Here is a 22,696-nt window from a genome sequence, read left to right as displayed (position 1 = left end):
AAAAAAAAAAAAAGAATGAATATAAAATCCTAAGTTCTAAAATGCTATTGTCTCTTCCCAGAGTCTTAGAGGGGCCCTGAAAGCTAGTTCAATTCTTCTCTCTCTCTCCCTCTCTCCTTCTCTCCCCCATCTCCCTCTCTCTCCACCCTCTCTCCCTCCCTCTCCCTCTCCCTCTCTCTCTCCCTCTTCCCCCTCCCTCTCTCTCCCTCCCTCTCTCTAAGGACTGGCCCCTGGGGTGTACCCCAGTGGAGTGCAGAGGCTTGCTACTCCCACTGCTGACGTGAGAGCAAGTTGTAGAAGTGTGGGGCTTAGTTACAGAAGGGAGAACTTGGAACAGTAAAATGTCAGTGGCACCTCCTGGGCCCTGCCTCTACCCCTCCAGGCACTGCCACACCCCCTGGGCTTGTCATACTTTCCTGGGACCCCTCAGGAGTGAACATATTTGAGAGCGGAGAAACTCCCACCCAAAGCCCCAAATTGAGCAGAATGCCTGTTGCTCTCCCTCTCCTTCTCTCCCTCTCTCTCCCCTCTCTCTCTCCCCCTCTCTCCCTCTCTCTCCCTCTCTCTCCCTCTCTCTCCCCCTCTCTCCTGTCACTCCCTCTTTTCTTTCCACCTTCCTTCCTTTCCCTCTCTCCTCTCCGTTTCCTTCTCTTAATCTCTCTCTCTCAGAAATGCTCTTTAAAAAGTACATTTCTCATCTACTTTGCCTTTTCAATTTCACAGACATGAAGGTCTTAGATCAGAGTTCAGAGCTCCCCTCAGTTTCTTAGTTTCTTTCTATCCCAAATTCCTTTCCTTCCCTCTCCCTGCCACGCCTTCGTGTGTGTGTGTGTGTGTGTGTGTGTGTGTGTGTGTGTGTGTGTCCCATTGTATTTAGTTAGGGTTGCCTGAATGAACACGGGTGTTATTTACTTAAACAGGTGTCCTGTGCCAATGTTTAATCACACAGGACTTTGACTCCCGCGTCCTCTGAGCCTTTAACTGCCTGTAGTACATCTGGGAAGGGGCTCATAAGAACAATCTACGGAGTGTCGATTGGCCCAGTCTTGTGTGGGTCAACATTGCGGCTATGAATTCACAGTACCAGCCTGCCAGTCAAGATGTGCCCAAGGGTGCAGTAGTGGCATGATGATTGGGGTGACTAATTGCTTTCTGATTGGATTTTGGGCCCACTCCACAGAAGAAACGATCCTGGTACTCTAAGGTTGGTCAGCCCATGGATAGGGAGGTCATAGACCCCAGGGGGAGCCTACTAATGTTTTGCTAAATGGGCGTGTGTCAAATTACCATAAACAAAATGTTATGTTTTTATCTGTAGATTAGTTTGCTTTCAGCCTTGGTCACAAGAAGTGCATTTTTACTTTGACACCTGTCACTCCTTTCTTCCTCAGTGTCCTGTGCTGGGTGCCCCCCTCCACTCCCTCAGTGTCCTGTGCTAGGTGCCCCCCCCCACTCCCTCAGTGCCCTGTGCAGGTCTGTGCCCATTCACACCTCAGAGTGCATACTTTCTCTCATTCGCAGGGAGAGGAGGACGTGGATGCTTGGCATTCTCCTGAGGTGAGAGTGCCAGGCCTCATGTGTTTGGGTTTCTAATTATCCCCAGTTGTGTCCAGTGTAAGCTCAGGGGGCCCAGACTTTCCCCGTGAGGCTGCCTAAGGCATTCTTTTACAAGTTCAAGTGCACACAATGAAAGAACGGCTGACTAGCGATTCGTTCTTGGATGTTCTCAAAGCATGGCCCAGCAGTTTATAAGTTGCCTGTGACTGCTTTCGCTGTGGGGGAGCAGAGTGAGCCGCTGTAACATGGGGTGGCCTGCTAAACCTCACCTACTTACCATTGGGCTCCTTATGGAAATACTTTGTGGATACATTGCTTTGTGTGAATGCAGGTGCTCCCTGCTGGCAACACATTCTCTTTTAAGAAGCCACTGTGATGGCCTGGGGATGTAGCTCAGAGTCAGAGCACTTCCCAGCATGAAGGAAGCCACAGGTTCTATTTTCAGCACCATGGGAAAAAGAAAGTCATGGTGAATTCCAAGAGATCTTTGATAGAGAGTAAAAGACACAATGCAAAGTGCTCAGCCAAGCATCTGGTATAGAGCATCTCCTAAGCGCTGTGTTTTTCCCCATGCTGACCCTGTCCAGACTGGAGAAGCCAGAGGCACTTTTCATGAGGAAACAGTATTTTAGAATAAGAGTAAACTTCGCCATAGACTTTTCTGAACCACATAAACGTTTAGCTAATGCAATCCAAGCAGACATATTACCCTGAAGGTAAAACCTCCATTCACATGACTGACTTGACAGACAGGTGTGTATGTGTGAGCTATGAGGGCTGGTTAGTCCTTACTGTAACTCCTGACCCGCCTTGCACACAGATGGAGCCAGCCTGCCAGGTTTCCTGAAAGCTGGGTTTGTGCTGGCCACGGATACCCCAGGGGAAAACTATCAAGAGGTCCTGAAGAAACCCCCCCTGAAGTTCATGTTCTTTTCTGAAAGATGAGAGTCACTGTCACTTTCTACAGATTGGAAGAGCACAATTCCATTGGCACAGAAACACAATATTCCCAAGTGACTTCCTCACAAGTCCAGAGGAAAAGCTGTCCCTCAGAGAAAGAGCAAAGTGGTCAATTGGCTGTACCTGATGTCACATGTCTCGTGACAGGGGCAGACCAGGTCAGCCCTCATGAAATGTCTGCCTTAGCCTCTCCTTTGAGCCCATACCCCAGGACTGATTTGTAGGTCTAGAAATAGAATTTATCCAATGTGAAAAACAAATATAGTAAGAAATAAGAAAAAAAATCATAGAAGACATACTAAATTCTCAGTCCGAGAGAAAAATAAGGAGTGAGGCCAAATGTCTTAAAGATTAGACCTTCCAGCAGAGACCCATAAAGTACAGCCTTGGAAATCAAGACTGGAAGGACCGATCTGGGGCAGTTGGCACGTCCTACCTCAGACCTGTGTCTGCGGATCTCTCATTTAAGTCCCACCTGAACCAGAGCTGGTCTGCTTGGCAGTGCTGATGTGATGGCAAGCCCTGGGTCACGAGGGGCAGCCAGAATCCCCCTAATGTTTGGAGGTGAAGGAGGCGTGGTTGCTGCTGACTGCCACTCACCAAACTGCAAGATCTGCGTTCCGCTTCACTTTGACATTTTTCAGTTTTGAATAAAAGAAGGAAAATTGAAAATAAGAAGGACAGACAAAAGAGGCCTGGGTTACAAACTGTGCATGTGTGACTTCCTTCCCTTCTTCCTAGACACGGAGAGACTTAGCTCCAATAATAGTAATCACTTATATTAGAGATAGGACCATTTCATAATTACATAATCTGCAATCACATTAATCAATGTAAATTATTATATAATTTACAAATACTTATATTAAAAGTTTATAAGTTGCAGTTATGTCAGCGATGGTGTGGGAGGAGACACTGTTCAGATCTGCTGACAGGGACCTCTGGTCAGGGGAAGCTGAGATTTAAGGCTTCACCACAGAGAGGAATTTCAGGATGAGCCGGTATGATGCAGAGTTGGAGTTTAGCACAGATTTAAGCTCATGGAGGGGTTCATCGAAACAGACGCTCTCAAGGAAAGAGTGGAAAATGCTGAAAATTGTGGGTTTGGGCTCTCAAAGGACAGTCACACACTTCACGTTAGTGACGTTTAGATTTCAGTGGATTCTGACCTTTTTTGATCTTTAAAGGCCTATGCACTAGTTTACTTTTTATTGCTGTAGTAAAACACTGGCCAAAACAAACCCAAGGAAGAAAGTGCATATTTCATCCTACAGCTCACAGCCCATCAGTGAGGGAGGCCAGGGCAGGAGCTGAAGACACCTGGAGGCAGGAGCTGAAGCAGAGACCACGGAGGATCGCTGCTCACTGGCTCGCGTCCCCTGGCTTGCTCAGGTAACTTTCTTATACAGCCCAGGCCCACCTTCCCAGGGATGGCACTTCCCACAGTGGCCTGGCCCTTCCTATGTTAATTACTAATTGAGAAAATGTTCCAAAGACAGGGCCATAGACCAACCTGACAGAGGAAATTCCACAATTGACATTCCCTCTTCCCAGGTATGTCTAGGTTTCTATCAAGTTGACAAAACTAACCAGCACAGCCTGCTGAGAAGTTGAATCAGTTCATAGGGTGATTCCTAAGGTCACCCAATAGGACAGACTTGTAGCTGAGAGAACAACACCCTAGATCACAAAACTTACACTGGAAGTTAGAATATTTTCTTTTTTTGAAAAATATAAATATTCATACATGTAAATGCTGTGTTTTGATCAATCTACTCTCTCATCCCTCCTCCAGCTCCTCCCCATCCCCCTCCCCTACCACATCTCCCTCTTACCTTCATCCTCCATGTACTCTTTCATTTTTTTCTTTTTTTTGGGCGGGGGGAGTCTTTCTGAGACAGCTCCCTGTAGCCACAGCTGGCCTGGAACTCCCTGTGGAGACCAGGCCATCCTCGATATCATAGAGATCCACCTACCGCTACCTCCTCAGCGCTGGGATTAAAGGTGTGTAATACCACCCCACACTCTCTCTCTCTCTCTCTCTCTCTCTCTCTCTATATATATATATATATATATATATATCTTTTCAAATACTCACTGAGCCCACCCCTTGTCACCTGTATTGTGCAGGTGTGTGGCCATCTACTGGAGCCTCTCAGGGCTAGAAGCCCTGGGGAAAAGAAAACGAACTGGCTCTTTCTTACACAGCAGTTCTCAATTACCAATAGCTCTGCAGACAGGAGTGGGACTTCCTGAGCCCCACCCCTATCCATACTGGGATTTTGGCTAACTTGATCTCGTGCAAGTCTTATGCATGCTGTGATGACTGTGGTCAGTTCATGTGTGCAGCTGAGCTGCCATGTCCAGCAAACACTGTTTCACTGTGGACTTCTATTCCCTCTGGCTCTCACCATCTTTCTGCCCTCTCTTCGGCAATGATTTCTGAGCCTTGAGAGAAGTGGGAACGATCTAGTCGTCCCACTTAAGACTGAGCACTCCACAGTCTCTTGTTCCCTGCATGTTGACCAGTTGTGGGCCTCTGTGTTAACTGCCATCTGCTGTAAGAAGAATCTTCTGTGATGAGGGTTGAGAGATGAGCTAACCTGTAGATGTAAAGATAAGAACATAAAGGAAAGCTTATTACTGTGTCCATTTAGCAGAATAACAGAACTAGGCTCTCTCATAAGGTCTGATGATCTTGCCATGGGTGTTTGGTCCAGTGAACAGCATCGAGCCTGGACTCCATCTTATAATCAGGTTTTAAATCCAACATGAAGTGGTTGGTTATTCCCATAACATTCATGCCACTATTGTATCTGTGAGCATATCCTGCCAGGCCAGCCATTGTGTAGCTTGTAGAGTTGGTTACTGTTCTCTGCCAATAGCATGCATAGAGCCTTCTAGAACTATGAAACTACTAGCAGGGACGAATCTTTCAGGTCAGTGCCAGCTTGATTTCTCATTGTCCTTGACTCAATATTTAGTGTCTTCAGCAGTACGATTTTACTTATCATCAGGTTTTGGAGGGTAACCAAGAGCAAGGGCAAAAGCCTACAATGCTTGGGGTGGTCTGTGAGACCTCATTGGCCAACAGCTTGAAAAGATATTCCATGCCTGGAAACTGGCTTCTTATTTGATAGCCTTTGGGGTCCTTCAGTGTAAACAATAGTTAATAGTGTTGCTGGGAACAGTCTTCAGAAACATCTGGGAAAGGAGAGGGAAACACTCAAGATCACATGTGCTCAGGCCTTAAGCCTGGCTTGTTGCTATTTTTAACATTATTATTTGATGCTGTATACGGTGTAAGCATTGTGGCCGCCAATAAACTCCAATGGTTTCTACTGAAAAAGAAAAAATTATTATTTGAAAATATCTCAGTGAGAGAAGAATGTTGTCCATGTTGGCAACCTTCACAGCAATTGCTAATTGTGCTGAAACTGTTGATTCTCTGCTTGTTAGAGGCTACAACCAGACCTAGAAGTGAGGGGCTCCTTCCCCTCCAGGGGCCCCCACATTGACTATCTTGCTTCAATTACAGAACTAATTTTTTCATCATAAATCTTGATAACCATCATCATACCTAAAATATCCTGCCAGTGTCCTATGTGGTCTCCTGCATGAGCCTCTCACTCCTCTTCCCACATGGCGGACTGTGTAACGGGACAGTCACTCAGGCACCTTAGAGAGTAAAACTCAGCATGTGCTCTCCCAAGCCAAGCCATTTGGTCTATAAGAGTGGGATCTTTGGTTGAACTGCATTCTTTTACTGGCACAGAAGTAATAGTAACTGGGGAAACCTGGCTGTCACTCAGCTGTGGCCTCACAGGAAACCATCAGAATGTGAGTGAGTCGCCAGTGTGGGGACTGTCTGACTGGCTCTCTGGCATCTCTGGAGCCATTGGGTCCGAGGCCCTGCTCTGCAGCCTGGCCTGGGCATATTGTCAGGACAGGTGCCAGGTTCCCAGAGAGCAGCTGCATTTGAGGCCTGTGAGGCCTCAGCCTGGGACTGCCACACCACCACTCTGGCTGAGCGTGTGCCATGGCGTCCCTGCAAGGCCACTTTCACCCCCAATCTTCTAGTTTTCTAGAAACGTCACCCTTTTTCAGGTTTGCATTTACCGGACATGGTGCTGCTGCCTCTCATAAGTTCCGTGGCAAATTCCTAATCCCAGCAACTCGAAGAAGGAAAGAGTCATTCGGCTCACACTTCAGAGGGTCAAGTCCATCATGGTGGGAAAGCAAAGCTCAGCTGCTCAACATGTGTTGGCAGGGGCTTGTTTATGAGCTATGGGCCAGGGCACCCGGACTGAAGGCTGAACACAGAACAGAAGGGCAGCTGAGTCATGTGAGCACAGGTATGTACGCGCATGCACTTCTTTATAGTCTAAAGTAAGTAATGAATATAGCATCATTTTTTAAAAATATGTTTTTATTGAATTTCTGTGTATTTCATACAGAACAGCTCAAACGATCTTAATCATCTTTATATCCCCATCCCCATTAGCACCTTCCCATATTCCCCTCACTGGAGCCCATATACTCTGTCATCCCTGTTAAGGCCCACTGTGTTTTCAGTGCCCCCGGACATTCCCCAGTGCAAGTCCATCCACTGAGGTCTAGTTGGCCTATCTAGAGTCTCTTGTTTTAGGAAGGTCAGCTCTTCCTCACCTGGCAGTAATCAGTTGCCAATATTTCTTCAGAAAAGATTGGGGTCTGCTGTTTATTTTCCCAGTTCTATGCTGGGTTACTGTCTGCCTGAGCTTGCATGGGACTTGTGTATGCTGACACCCTTGCCATAGAATCATGTGAGCAGGTTCCCAGGAGCTTGTAGGACTCTGTTTCCATGTGGTCATGCACCTCCTCCCTGGCTCTTACAATCTTTCCACCCCCTCTTCTGTGATCGTCCCTGAGCCTTGGGTGGGTGAAGTTTAGTAAAGGGGTCCTGTCCAAGGACCAGCATTCAGCAGACTCTTGATCTCTTTGCTTTGGCCATTTGTGACCTTTTGTGTTCCTGGCCCTCATTTTTATAGCACAATATCCCAGTCACCACCCATTAAAGCAGCTCATTTTGCACCAATCAGAGGAGACTGTTACCAAGTACTACAACTGATCACACACAGACATTGTCTATGAATTTCCCAGGCCTAAGTGATACATGTACACTACAACCTCTACACCTAAGGCTCATAAAATAATGAACAGAGGTTAAGAAGAGGATGTTACAGTGTCATTTTGATTGCTCCTTTAAGGAGGATTACTAGAGGGGAAATAAAGGATGTTGGGGCATTGCCTGGTTGGGAAGTAGTCTGCTGATCCCACCTGGAAACACATTTTATGTTGCTGAGACACGTACTCTGACACAAAATATATATTGTTTTTGGAAATGTGAGGGGAAAATACAGAATTGGTACTAGAGTTCAGAAAAGCATCTGTGCAAGTGAGGTTTCCTGGGCTGAAGTTTCGTTATTGCTGTGTGCATGCATATGAATCTACACTCATTAGTGGCCCTTCATGGTGGCTGAAGGATGCATGTTTTTATTGGTGGGTAGTCATGATGTACAGTGATGGGTTTATAATGACATTTTATTTTTTAAAATAGTTCATTTATCGTTTTTATTCTATGTGTGTGAGTGCATTGTCTGCCTATATGTAAGTGCACCCGTGTTGTATCGTGCAGTGCCTGCAGAAGCGAGAAGAGGGTGTCAGATCCCCTGGAACTGGGGTTAGGGATGATTGTTAGCTGCCTTGTGGGTGCTAGGAATGGAACATCTCTCCGGCCCTATGATGACATTTTTTAAATTTAATAACCACATGATTAGAAGAAGCATTTCATTACAGTTTTAACATATTCAATAACAATTTCCAGAGCAAAGATACATCTCTTTCAAAAGTGACTGTAAATTTTTAGCTTCACAGTTGAATTAATACAGTTATACAATATTGAACTCAGTATAAACCCTGTAAGACATAAAATTGAATGAGTTTTTAACCTTTAAAGAAGATCTCCATTTCATTTTAAAATATGCCGTTTCCTACATTTTTAATGCTACTAACACTTAGATATTTGCATACGTGTCTTTAATCTTTATGTATCTGATGGTTACTAGTCACAATTGGTTACACTCGGATCCTTGGCACCTGAGTATGGATATAATGACATTTTAATCCAAGTGCAACATGTGTTTTGACCATACTCACCCCCACGCCCTCTCTTTTCTTCTTCGCCTCCTCCTAGCCCCTTCTTTGTCTAGACAGTCTTACTTCTATCCTCTCGTCACACACATATGTGATTAAATGTTTTATACGCACAATCTAGGTTCCACAAATGACAGAAAATGTCATATTTGTCTTTCTGAACTGGATTCTTTCACTTAAAATGATGATCTCCAGTTGAAACACTTTTCCTGCAAATGCCACGATCTCTTTGTTCTTCACCCTCTAATAAAATTCCATCCGGTATTCGCTGGACTCTTGACTGACACTTGGGCTGACTGCCTGCTGTGGATATGCAGGTGTCTCAGTTATGCACGAAATTCCTTTGGTCGTCTTTCCAGGAAGGGGTCTCGCTGTGTTGTCTGCTGATGCTAGTTCTATTATTTGAAGAGGTATTTTTAACACAGTTTTTCCCACAGCCCTGCTGTGGACTGACATTCCTTTAGATTCCTCTTGGTGGGAATGCTCTCGTGCCCTGGAGGATGGACATGTGACTGATGCTCTGGACTGTCCTGTGCTGTGCCACAAAGCAGATTTCTAGCCACTCTAGTCAGAAGTTCTTTCTCATGAGACTAAAGAGAGTGCAGAGGCAGGAGTGTGTATCCTCCTGGGACTATGCACATGGACACATGTGCTCTGGACTCTGCCGGCACCATCCCAGGAAGCCCTGGGTGCCATGGGCAGCCGAGGCCAGGGCAGCTTGTGCCGCGTGCTCCCCTCACCCTCGGAAGCTCCTGGGAGGCTAGTTCTGCTTGTGCTTCCAGGAAGAGCAGCCCCTCTTCTCTGCAGTGAATCTGATAATGGGGCTTCCCTGTCCCTCTCTGTATTTGAGTTCATTTTACCTCCCACCGTGGTAGTTGAGCAGTGTTCAGCAGGTTTTACTTGTGTGAACCACATACAATCCCAAACGACGGAATTAGTGAGAAATATTTCTGGAAGATCTTGGTGACCTGAAATATTTTGAATAAATGACAGTTGTGTGTTCTTTCAAGACTTAATAATAGACTTGTAAAATGATTTGGCTTGATTTTTTTAGTATGGAGGTAATTTTTTACCCTTTCAATACATTTACTTTCCTACTGCTTTGCGGCCATTTCCTCCTCCCCTGCTTCACTTTTTCTCTTCCGTGACAGGGTCTTGTTATGTGGTCCAGGCTGGGCTGACACCACCATCTTCCGGCATCAGCCTCTGCAGGGCTGGCATTAAGGGCTGTACCACCAGGACAGACCTCTTCCTTCTTCCATTGGAGTTATTTATTCCCATTCTTTATGTGTATGAGTGTTTTTACCTACCTGTTAATACACCCACGTCATACCGGAAGAGGGTGTTGGGCCTCCTGGAAATGGAGTTATTATGGATGATTGTTACCTGCCACATGGGTGCTGGGACTTTAACCTGGGTCCTCTGCTAGAGTAGCCAGTGCTCTTAACTGCTGAGCCATCTCTCCATCTTCTTTCTTTTTGAATTTTAAATTCATATTTCCCAGAAGAATATTGCTTTTATGAGATTTGCACTCTTTTAATTTTTGCTATTATTGTTTTACTCTGTAGCCCAGGCTGGACTGAAACTCACACCAATCCTCCTGCTTTAGCCGCCCCAGTTCTACAATTACTTGTGAGCCATCACTTGGTTATTTTAGAACAGTTTATTCTGTCTTTTTACTCTACGTATTAGCTGCTCATTAATCATGATTAGTTGTGAATATGTAGGTGCTTATTAGGACTTAACAATGGAGAGTCTTCCTCGATGACCTCATGACTCAGTGGGAAGACGCATTGAACAATTACTCCGAATATTTTGTTAGAGGTATATGCTGAAGAATTGCAAGAACCACGAGCTGTTACTAGGAGTTGCTTTATTTCACTGCTCCTGAATTTTACCATTTAAAGGATGCATTTAAAGTTCTGTGAAATGAGCTGGTCAGCACATCATGACACATTTTAATGCAAACATACAGGTCTTTCCTATCTAAGTTTGTGGTCTTTTATTGCCATTGGTTTTGATAAGAAACATTTTGATTCATGCCTGCACTTTCTTTCTGGAGAAAGTATTTTTCCCCAAACTAGTATTTCATTAATCAGGATTGTATCTTACTGTGTAAGTGTACATGATAGTATCTCTTCCCATACTTCTTCCCTGTCCTCCTCCACCTCTACTCCCCAAACCCCTATAACACCCTGCTGTTCAATGTTGGACACGATGCTGCTGTCCTGGGGCTGATGTGGCATCCGCCTCAGTCCTGATCCTACTCCCTGCAGACAGCAGTCACTTTGTGCCTTGTGTGGTGTCTCTGGTTACCCATAACTGTTATCTTCTGACATTAACTTGACTGTTTTCTTTTACTTCCCACTTAATTTGGTGTCCATTACATTTCTTTTCTAATTTTTCAAAGCCGTGGCCTCCTTTGTAACATAGGGCACTGGAGGCCAGCATGGCTGTGTTCCTAATGGTAAGCCATTTTGCTTGTTAGACTGGATCCTCACAGGATCTTTGAGTGTTTGCTTTTCAGGATGGATCTGGATGAGTGTCTTCTCGCCTGGAATATCAGGAGCTCGAAATCCACACTCGGCTCTCGCCGTTCCAGCTTTGGGGACCATTATTCTACATGTTTATGTGTTTGTTGTTAGAAGATATGATATTAATCGAGAAATGTTTAGCAGTAAAATAGGTAAAATGAAAATGTAGATACCAATGAAGCTGTAAAATGACCAGAATAATTATTGAAAAATATAGTAACATATGTGTGTGAGTAAATGAGGTTAAGAAATGGTTTATTAATATTTTTCATGATAAAAATATCAAACACAGGAAAGGAAAAATGGCAGGAAACCAAATTCTCTAAGTTTCTGCATTACGGATGAGACACTCTAAATATACTGTTGTATTCAGAAGTTTGAGAACTGGAGAAACTGGCTAAAATCCATTTTAACGGTGACCACTAATGTGGTATTAACCCCCAGGGCTCCTCCCCTTGAGCCCTAACCTAAGCTCAACCCTCCACCCTGTGTTTGGGAATACTCAGCTCCAGACAGAAGCGCGCAGAGACTCAGTGTTTAGGGAGAAGACACCAGAAGACAGAACCCAGGAGCAAAACTGAAGGGCACAGACAGGAGTGAAGCCGTGGAACACTGTGACAACCTTCATGAAACAGAGATGGGTGATTTCACAAGCACTTAGATTTTGTTTTAAAACTAAAACGTAATCATATACTCAAAACACACACCTACAGCACAGGAAAGGTGGAATAGCCATCGGATGAAGTTCCAGTATCTGCTAGGTAAGCATGACAACCCTGGGCAAATTTCTTGTCTCCCAAGACTTCATTTCCTCATCTCTGTGAAGGATGTGAGAAAGACATAATTCATAGAAGAGTGTGGTGACTCTCACCTATCATCCTGGTACTTGCTCTGAGTTCAGGGCCAGCCTGGGGTAGTGACTCAATCCCCACTCCCTCTCTCAGTAAGTGGTTATAAGGAAGGAACTAAGTTATTGTTTATAATGACTTAGAACAGAACCTAGTGTGTATAAATTACTATAAACCTAAAACAACTTAAATTTCAAGAAAAATTTATATTTTGGAGATGAAAACTGCTATATGTTACTTGAAAATAACATACAGCAGCCGTAGCTTGCCAGGACAGAGGAGTGAGGACACACCCAGCAGGAAAACTTCCTTTGCTCTAAGCGTTGCTTCCAAACAGTTTACGTGGGAAGAGTTTCTGGGATCTTCTCAGCATGGAGATTGTATCTCTTGAACAGAGTCTGGCAGTCCTGAAGCCAGAGATCAAGAGGAGCACAGCGGAGCTCCTGGGACAACCTGATTCATAGTCCCCAGATCATGTCTTGCTGTAAATACCTTGGACAAGTGGAAACACTGCCCATCAGATTCACGGGAATCATGGGAGAAGAAACCCAGCATTGCTCTCTGCAGAGGCTTGGGGGATGAGTCTGGGTTGTGTTTAGAAAAGATGACTCCTCAGAATGCTGATACAGCCGTGCTGTGCCTAATGCCCTGGGTCAGATTCAATGGGAACCTTGCTGTGGACACACAGTGCGCACCACGATCCCATTTTTAAGCAATTTGTCGACTGACATACTTTGCCAGAATCTTTTAAATACTCTCCTGGCAAATTCAGTTTGGTATCCAAATCTGACAATGGTCTGTAATACGACCTGGAATTTTAAAACAAACTAAGCATGTAATAATTAAAGAAAACCAGTCAAAATGCAGAGTATGTTTTTTAAAGGATGTCCTCTCACTCAAGTGTGCATCATACCCCTCTTAAAGGACAGACACTCTGAACATCAACCCGGGCACTGGAAAAATCTCTTTGTACAAAAATCACTGTGTGAGATCTTACTACCCTTATCCTGCTAAAATGACATGGTATTAAACTGTCTCCTAACAAGTTATATTATGCCCATAGATAAGTACGTCTCTCATCCCTCATCAGAGAAACTTCAGATAGCAGTAGATGACAATTAACATAGAGACCCACAACTGGTCAAGGCACAGAGAACAAGAGACTGAGGAGTTCTCAGCCTAAATGGGACACACATACTATACCCCCCCTCACCAAGGATCAGGGATTATTACAGAAGATTTTAAGAGCCAGAGGTGGTGCATGACTACACAGAAGTATTTTCTGGAAGCAACGGGGGGAACTGCACATTTGAACTCACAGTAGTTGTGACAGCATGCACAAGACCTGTATAAGCTCAAACCAGAGAAAATCCCATCATGGACGGGGAGGTGGGCGAGAAGCCCCAGCCGTAGCTGAAGACCTATTGGCAGCTGCTGGGAGAGGGAGAGCCAATTTTTGTTAAGTCTGTGACCCCTGGTGGGCTGACCAGACACCAGGGATAGACTCATACCCAAGAGTATTTGGGACACACAAATTACACTCACTGGGCTTTAAGATAAAAGAACAGGGAGTTGCAGGGGAGGGTGGGGAGGTGGGAATAGATCTGAGAGGAGGAGGACAAGGGGTCAAATATCATCAAATTACATTGTATGAGATTCTCAAGGAGATAATAAAAGTGCTGTTTTTAAAATCACTTGATAATCAGGGATAAGCACTCTGCAGTGTCTTGTTCTCTGACATTGGCCAATTGTGGTTTCTGTGCTAATCACAATCCGTTGCATAAGGAAACTTCTCTGGTGAGAGCTGAGAGATGCATCCATCCTATGTGTAGAGATTGCACTGAAGATGTGTCGCTGAGGGTTAAGTGTCTCACAGACACACATTCTCTGCATTTGAAAAGTTCTGTAACTCTGTAATAGTCTCCATTTGTTGCAAAAAAAGATGCTTCTTTAATGAAAGGTACACTTGTCTGCATATGTGAGGATGATTATTTAGAACAAAGTAAGAAATGACCTGCTCCTTTGCACACACTGGGCTTTCACAAGAGAGGAGTGTGTATGTGAGGGACCACTGGCAGAGGTAACACCAATGAAACACAGACCCTCACTAGGTGGAGCCCTGCCTGCTGGGCTGAGTTACAGTGGGGGAGAGCTTGCTGTCAGAGGAGGAGAACACAGAGGGGGATCATGGTCTTCCCCAGAACCTCCCCATGTCTCTGCACACACTGTCATCCCAAACACCAGGTTTGGACCCTCAGATGACTCAGGTTCAGCTGAACAAGCCTCTCTAGCCACCTCTCACTCTGCTTTATTGCGGGCCCTGCTGCAGTCCACTCCGCAGACGCAGCGCCATCCTGGTCTCCTCTGCCGGCCTTCTGAACTCTCTCCATTTCTGCCTATTCACGCCCTTCTGAACTTTTCTATGGGCAGGAACAGAAACACTAGGCTGTGTACTTTACAGAGTACTTGGGTGTTTTGTGACCACAGCGAGCGAGTGCTCACTAGTCAGTGGGGTGGCACATTCCCAGAAGGTGTTCACATGTCCTCTAGCGTGGCACACTGTTTAGTGTGAGTCTTGAAGAGTACTCCTGGTCATGCTTGCTGAGGGGCAGTGATTGTTGCTGTCTTCCTGCCAGGTACATCACTTGTCAAAGACATCACTTGTGAGTATGGAGAACAGAATGTTCCACAGTGATTTCACCACCCTCTACTTCCTAGGGAAAGCTAAGCTGCTCCTAGTCACCGTCTGGAGCAAGACTGCCCTCTCCCCAGGCGAGCTTCCTCATCTCCACTAGAGGATGAACCTGTGTCAGTATGTGGCATCATTATGGGCATCATTATAATCCAACCCTCTGTCATCCCTGCTCCAGCTTTGAATGACACTGCTGGAGATCTTGGGAGGAGGTTTGCAGGGTGGGGGCCAGAAGTCTTCAGGTGTTACTATGGAAGGAATTCAGGTTGTAGATGGTCATGTTCTAACTTAGAAGGCATCCACTACTTCGAACTACTACAGATAAATCTAACTATTATTATCTGGGTTATCGGCTGCACTGCATGGAATTAGCAAGGCCATAAGGTCTAAGGACTCCAGACAATTAGGTTTTAATGAAGGGCTGAGTTTCCCGAACTGGTACTGGGAGTTGTAAGGAGGGAAAGTCACAGATGTGGCCATTGCTGAGTTCAGAACCATCATGTGTGCGTAGTTTGGCACAGCTGGACCAGGTGGGCTAGAGAATTACCTGATGTGCTGGGGTCCCCCTGGCTCAGGCTAGGTATGTTCTTCTGGAGCTCCTATGGCGTGGCCCCGCCTCCAGCTCTTTCTCTGTGTTATCTGCAGACCATGGCACCATATTCCCACTAGGCTGCATGACTGTGTGGTGTCCTAGGAGCTGGGAACCGTGTCTTCACTCAGCGCAGTAGCCAACAGTGATGTACATGGTTCTGGTGTGAGCATGGGCAGTGAAGGCGGAACTCCTGGTTCCTCCATGGCCACAAGCTCATCCCGAGGAGGAGCGGAAAAGGAACTCTCTCAGGGAGAAGGGGAGGGCTGTGCCAGCTCCCCCACATGCCCTTCAAGACAAGCTGTGTGCTTGCCAAGAATAGGGAGCGGGAGGCACGGAGGGAATCAGGAAGGAGAGTTTAATTCTCCACATCCTTATGTGAGGAAATGGGATGTTGGTCTCCTCCACAGACATAACGTCACTTCAGTTTCCCAGGAGCACACAGCTTGTCTTCTGCTGAGACAGTGAGACTTCAGATGAGATCAGTGGTCACCAGGTAAGCGCCTACCTCCACAATGGATGATTTCAGCCCTGCATGTGAGGCTGTGCCTGACACCCACCACCGTTCCTGTGCTCCTTCGAGAACCTAGCAGGCAGTGAGCCAATGCCCCACAAGGATTCTAGCATGTACTCAGGACATTCCAGTAATTAAATTTCTTTTGCATTTACCATAATTTAGTCAGAAGGCAGGAGTCACATAGTGACTTGAATAGAAGCTTAGTATAAGGACTTTGCTCTCTGGCCTTGCACCTCAAGGACACCCTGGAAGGAAACCCCCTCAAGGCCAGGCTATGATCTCCTGGCACTGGGTTTGGTTGCAGTTTGTCACTGCTGCAGGGGGCTTTCTCCAAAGCTCTAGCCTTGCAGTTTGGCGATATCTGTATTCCCAGGGTCTGCAGATCAATAGTATGCCTGGTCTCTCTACAGGTCATCTCTGTGCTGAGGTTCTGCAAACTGAAGCTGTAGTTGATCCGTTATAACACATCTGTCCACGTCATCTCTCCCATGTGACCCATCTTCCTCTGGGCAGAAGTGACAGATGCATCCAGGGTCTCAATAGGAGGCCATGCTGGATGGGGGCAGCTGGAGAGTGACCACAAGTTTATATGCATTTAGGTAGCTTCCTTCTACAGCCCTGAGTGTTTTAAGAACCACTGGACATACAGGGACAAATGGAGGCAGCAGGCCTCCCTGGTCCTGGGGCTCAGAGCCTCAGCAAGTGGCCTGGCCCTGGGACTCCCTGGGATTCAGTTTCCAGGCCTCAGAGCTGCTGGGACTGTGAGAGCAGCCTCCATGTAGTTACCCTGAGGACAACATGAGCTCCCGGCTGTTTTCTTGGGATGCGGCAGTAAATGGAGATACGTGATGGTTGTGAGCGACACACATTCATCGCCTTACAGTTCTAGGAGCCAGACGTCCAAACCACAATTGGGACTAGAAAGGCAGTGTTCCCAGATGATGCAGGTACAACCTGTTTCTTGCCTCTCAGTGTCCTGTGGCTGCTAGCACTCCTCAGCTTTGGGCCACACTCTTCCACACCCTGTCCCGGGGTCTCACTACTTTACCATCTCCCATGTATGCTCACATCTCCCTCTGCCTTCCTCTCTTAAGGGGAAGTGCAATTGCATCTTTGCCACATCCAGATAACCCAGGATGGTCTCTTCCTCTCGAGACCTTATTTCAATACATCTGCCAGGACTCTTTTCCATAAAACTGTCATTCATGGGTTTCAGGAGCCTGACCTGAAATCTTGGGTCCCATTACTCAACCTGTACAAGTAGTAAGTGCCAGTGGTGTCTCTGTTTATTTGACTTTTAGGATCATTAGCTGGGAAAAAGTTGTGCCCTAAGGACTCTAAGTTTGAGTATGAATCAATTCCAGCTGCAATCTAGGTGAGCTCTGCCTACTATGTGACTCGTGCTGGTTACAGATTGGAAGAAAGCCTATAGGGCAGCCTGGGCCTGCTGAGGTCCGGGGGCGGGGGCACAGGGTGGAGCTCTTGGGGGCTCACCTCTCTAAAAGTCTGCCAGAGCACCGGGTCAGCAGGTACCAGGTCTTCACCCTACCTTACATGCCTAGGGCTTAGAAAGGGTTAGTCAGATAGAGCTCCCGAGTCAGGTTGGTTCCAGGCAAAGCCTGGGAGGGTCCATTGTGCAGTCAGGGCTCCTTGTCCACAGCTTTGCTCACCCACCTGGACGCACACTCACAGACACACTCCAGTGGACACAGGCAGCTGTCCCTGACAAGGTCAGAGCATACCCCACTGAGAAGCAGAGAGTGTGTGCTGATTACAGAAAGGCAGCTTTGGGAATGGGAAGGCACAGGCTTCCCTCCATAGCCAGTCAGCGGTCAAGTAGCCCCATGCCCAGAGAGGAGAAGGTGCAGGGGATGATGGGATTGAGAGCTGGTTGCCTTGCCCAGTGGATTAGCATTCTGTCATAAAGAAACTAATATAGGAGCATGAGGGGAAGGTTTGAGGGATCAGTAAAGGAGGTGTCCTGAGGGCACTGAACCCCACCCAGACTCTTGCCCCTGAGAAAGCCTCATGGTGTCTCTGCCTTGGGATTGGGTGACTCTGGTGGCCCTGCATTCATTTGAAAAGAGTTGTCACATATGGATATGTGATACCATATGTCTCACCAGACACACCTGCTGGTGATAAATGTCTTCTGCAGGCTGGTACAGGACATCTGTGTAAATGGATCAAAGGGACCAGTTGAGATGGAAGTGCCTGGGTAAGGACTGGGGACTGGACCACAGCACCCTGCTCAGCCTTGACATTCAGAGCACATAAAAAGAGAGGAGAGAGAGGAGAGACAGAGACAGAGACAGAGAGAGAGAGACAGAGAGAGAGACCGTGTAGCTCAGGCCACTCTAGAACTCACTATGTAGTACAGGCTGGCCTTAAATTCTGGCAGACCTCCTGCTTCAGCCTCACAAGTGCTGAGATTACAGAGGCTCCCACACTCTATTGAAAATTCGGGTCCTGAGAGAGTTCTTCCTCAGAGCTCAAGCAGTCTGCGCTGCTGCTGCCTAGCAGCTGTGTGCAGGCCTCAGCCTAGATTTTGAAGTCGGAGCAGGGGGCATCAGGGTTGATGGGAAAAGAGCTCCTGTTGCCCTGTAGCGACCAGGATCTACCCTGGAGGGAGTGCCGAGGGTGACAGCCCCTGCCTCATGCCTTCAGGCCCATACTGACACCAGAGGGATAGGAATGTGCAAGCCCAGGAGTTCAGAGGGAAGAGGGCCCTGCTGGGCACTTTAGGAGCTCCAGGGCGGGCTGCCTTAAAGATGCCTTTAGTCTCTGTGCTCAGGTACCAGCCTGTGGGTGAGGGAGGTGGGTAACAGAACGAACGCCTTATGGGGACTGGGAATTTTATTTTCAGTTAACAAATGTACTTAATGTACACTTAATATGATTTTCTTTTACTCTTGTAATTAGCTAAAACAATAAGGGTATGTGTAGCCTTCAGATATAGAGAATGAAGGAAGCCCCATTTCTTCTGTGCACATCAGGAATTGCTGCCAGTTTAAATCTGCCATGGGAAGGAAGGTTAGCTGCCAGGTGAGATGGGACAATGACTGGCAGTTGGGGTGGGCAGGAGTTAATGACTGCAGAGTGTGGGGGTATAGTAGTTAACAGGTAAGATGGTAGAAATGGGTGATTGGTTGGTGGAATGAATACAGGTGAGTGACTGGCACGTGGTGTTGACAGAGCCTGTGCTGTTATAGAACTGTTATAGCCTGGAATGGGCACATTTCCCCCATTGATCCCTTCCAGGAAGGTGAGGATGGATGCAACTGTGTCAGGGGAGGAGGGAGAGGCCCTTGGCATTCACAGTCACAGGTGTCCACAGGGAGCACTTTGTGGAGACTTTCTGTGGTGTTCACTGACACAGGTGTCCACAGGAATCACTCTGTGGAGACTCAGCTCTCCATGGCTGTCACTTTGGCCCCTGTGGGATTGTTTTTCTAGAATGCTCTTTTCTAATTTTGGAGCACTAAAGACATAGTTGGGTGCTGTGCAGTTTTTCTGCTTATTGAAATCTTTTGTCTTTGAAAGTGTGTCTTATTTGTAACCCATGTTGATTTCCCACAGTGTGTATTAAAGAAAAAGTATTCCCAAGAAACACACATTGGGACATTCCATGGCTTCTCAGCGGACATTCCCCGAATTCCCAGGGCGAGGGAGAAACCTTGACACAATGGGAGGCCTTTCCTCCCAGGACTTTGAGGCCAAATACGAAGTCTATTTGCTACTTAAGCTCTAAGTGTGCCCAACATCTTTCCTGCAGGCACCTCACAGAGCGTCCATCCCCTCCTCACCTTCTGTGTGTCTGGTAAGATCCAGCCTTTGTGTCCTGCCCTCACTACTGCAGTCACCAGCTCTCTGAAATATTTCACTTTTTATTCTAGAAGAAAATGAACTTCATATTCATTGTGTAATGAGTAATAACACTGACAGGCTAGATTGCTAAATTAGATCATGACATACCCGCCCTGGGAGAATCACTGTTGTGGTGTAACTTGTAAGTTTTGATGTTCTTTCAAACCTTTGTTATTTGGCCTAAGTCAATAAATTTTCAGATTTCTGGGACACTAGTTAATATTTTTAACACCATGTAGAAGGATTTCATTAGCATTCTTGGATTTGGCACCTTTTCATAATGTGAAACACTGCAGCAAAGTGAGCTGGGAAAGCTGATTGTTTGAGAACACGCTGCCTGTTTTCCAAGCAGTCCAGAGAGCTGAGGAAAGTCCTAAGGAGTTTGATTCAGGCGACTACAGTCTAGACTACGGTCTAGGTCCCATCAGCTGGATTGATTGTCAGGTGGGACAGACAGAGGTGATAGGCTTTACCGAAAAAAGGGAAGCTAGGCTTCCTTCACCTGCACTGAGCTCAGCTGTGGCTGTGGATTACACAGGGACCCACTGGTGTTCAGCCTGCGCTCTCTGCTCTGGAGATGTAGGAACAGTCTGGAATATCCTCATTTCCTCAATCTCGTGTATTTCTGACTTCGGTGATGTTTAAATGAGCTGTTGGACTTCAGAGTAGATAGTGGACAGAGTTAAGATTTGGGGAGACTAATGGAATGGAGTGAGTGCATTCAAGAAGGACAAAAGGGTGGGGTGCTACAGACCAAATGACCCTCCAAAACTTGTATAGTAAAGTCCTACCTCCTAATGTGACTGAATTTCACTCTAGGGCTTGTGAGGTGAAGTAAGTTTAATACAGTGTGGGTCCTGAGAGGATACAACTACATCTCCTGCAGGAGCAGCAAGCAAAAAGAAACGTGTTTGTCCCCTTCTTCTCATGCTCCTAGTGCACAGTTAAAAAGAGGCTCTCTGAAAACCAGAACAGAAGCACTGACCAGACACCTCACCCTGCTGGGCCTTGATCTGGGTCTTCTAGTTCCATAAAAATAAGCACTCACCAACCTTACCCAGTCATGAACTGTGCCAGCAACAACAGCAACTAGTCTGCCAAGATGTGTCCACTGGTACAGTAGTGGCACAGATGTTATGGAAGCCACCAGCCACTTTCTGGTTGGATTTAAAGCCTGTTTTTCACAAGATGGAACCCATGCCTGGCAACCAGAGAACACTGATGCAGAGCTGCAAAAAAGAATGCTTGACGGGCTTGGGAAAGCTCAGACTTCCCGGCCAGACAACTTGACCAACAGTTCAGAATGTTCACTGTTGAGATCAGTGATTTCCTTACCCCAGCATTAGAATAATTGACTTCTTTGTACAGATTAATAAATAGGAATCGAGTTTCATTCTTCTCCACACCAGTATATATATTTTTCCCCAGCACCGTCTGTGAGGAGGCTGTCCTTTATCCAATAGGTTTTCGATGCCTTTGTCAAGGATCTTGTCAGCTGGGTCAGTGTGTGGGTTTGTTCATGAGCTCTGTACTCTGCTCCATTTGTCTGTGTGTCTGTTGCTGTCTTCAGCTTCCTTGCTCTTGTACTTCTACATATGACTTGAAATAAGGAATTCTGATAACTCCGGCTTGATGGTTTTCCTGATAATTGCTTTGACAGCCTTTTTGACAACGTCCACGTGAATTTGAGGATTGTTCTTCTGGCATTTTGATTTGGATAGCATTGAATCTGTAGATCACTTTGGATAGTAAAGACATTTAACAATATGATTCTTCTTTATTTTTATTTTATGAGTGTGTTGCCTGCATGTATGTGAGTGCACCCATGTCATGCACTATTTTATGCCTTTTATTTCTTTCTCTTGCCTGATTACTCTAGCTAAAACTGCTAGTACTATCCATACAGGGGAAATTATGTCCCCTCTTGGGGTTCTAGTCTCATTAATAAAAGAATTTATGAATGGATTCAACTGGAAGCTCAAGGTCCATTTTATTAGTGTTTAAAAAAGAAAATCCCCCAGTGCAGGCAAGCTGCAAATCTCAGCAGCTGCCAGGAGGAGGAGAATGGAGGAGAGAGGGATAGAAGTCAGGCCAGGTTATATGGTGTGGGGTCAGACACACGGTGGACAGGCTGCCACATGGCAGGGAAGGGACTTTAGAGAAAGAGTTTAAAAAAGCCCCAAATGTTGGGGAAGCCCAAAGTGTTAGGGAAATCAGGCTTAGAGAAAACATAGGGAAAAAGGGACTTTTATGCTTTTCCGAGTAAAGCCAGCAAGCAAGAACCTCGCATAGATACCCTCTGTAAGAGCTGGTGTTGTGGGATGGGAGCTGGGGGAGGGAAAGTACAGTATCTCATGAAAGGAAATTTTATTCCGCTAGCGTGGTTTAAGGTGAGCTTGCCTTCCTGGGCGGTCACATCTTTCCAAAGGCTGGTTTCTTTGTCAGGTGATTGACCTGGCCCAACTGGAAGGTTAGGTCTCCACTGAGGACAGAGGTTCATTCTCCTCAGCAGGATTTTTTTCTTAATGGGTCTCTATCGCTACTCTAAGGAACAGTGAAAATGGGCATCTTTTTCTTTCTTATTCTTGAGCTAAAAGGAAGTGCTTTTACATTTTCCCCATTCAGTATGATGCGGCCTGTAGGTCTGTCAGATAAAGGCTTTATTATGTTTAATTATGATATGATCCTTCTGTATTTAATTTGTTCAAGGTTTTTTGTCATGATGAAATGTTTATTATTTTCAATGTCTTCCCTTATTTATTGAGATGATATGATTTTTATTCTTCACTTTATTCATATGACATATTACATTTATTGACTTTACTAAGTTGACCTTGTAATTAAGCCATCATGGTGCATGATTTTTAACTGTGCTATTAAATTCAGATTTCTGAGTAATAACCCTGAGGACTTTTACATTTATGTTCATCAGGAGTA

Source organism: Nannospalax galili, unplaced genomic scaffold (assembly GCF_000622305.1).
Source record: "Nannospalax galili isolate Female #2095 unplaced genomic scaffold, S.galili_v1.0 scaffold197, whole genome shotgun sequence".
Taxonomy (NCBI): domain Eukaryota; kingdom Metazoa; phylum Chordata; class Mammalia; order Rodentia; family Spalacidae; genus Nannospalax; species Nannospalax galili.
This window is presented reverse-complemented; position numbering follows the sequence as displayed.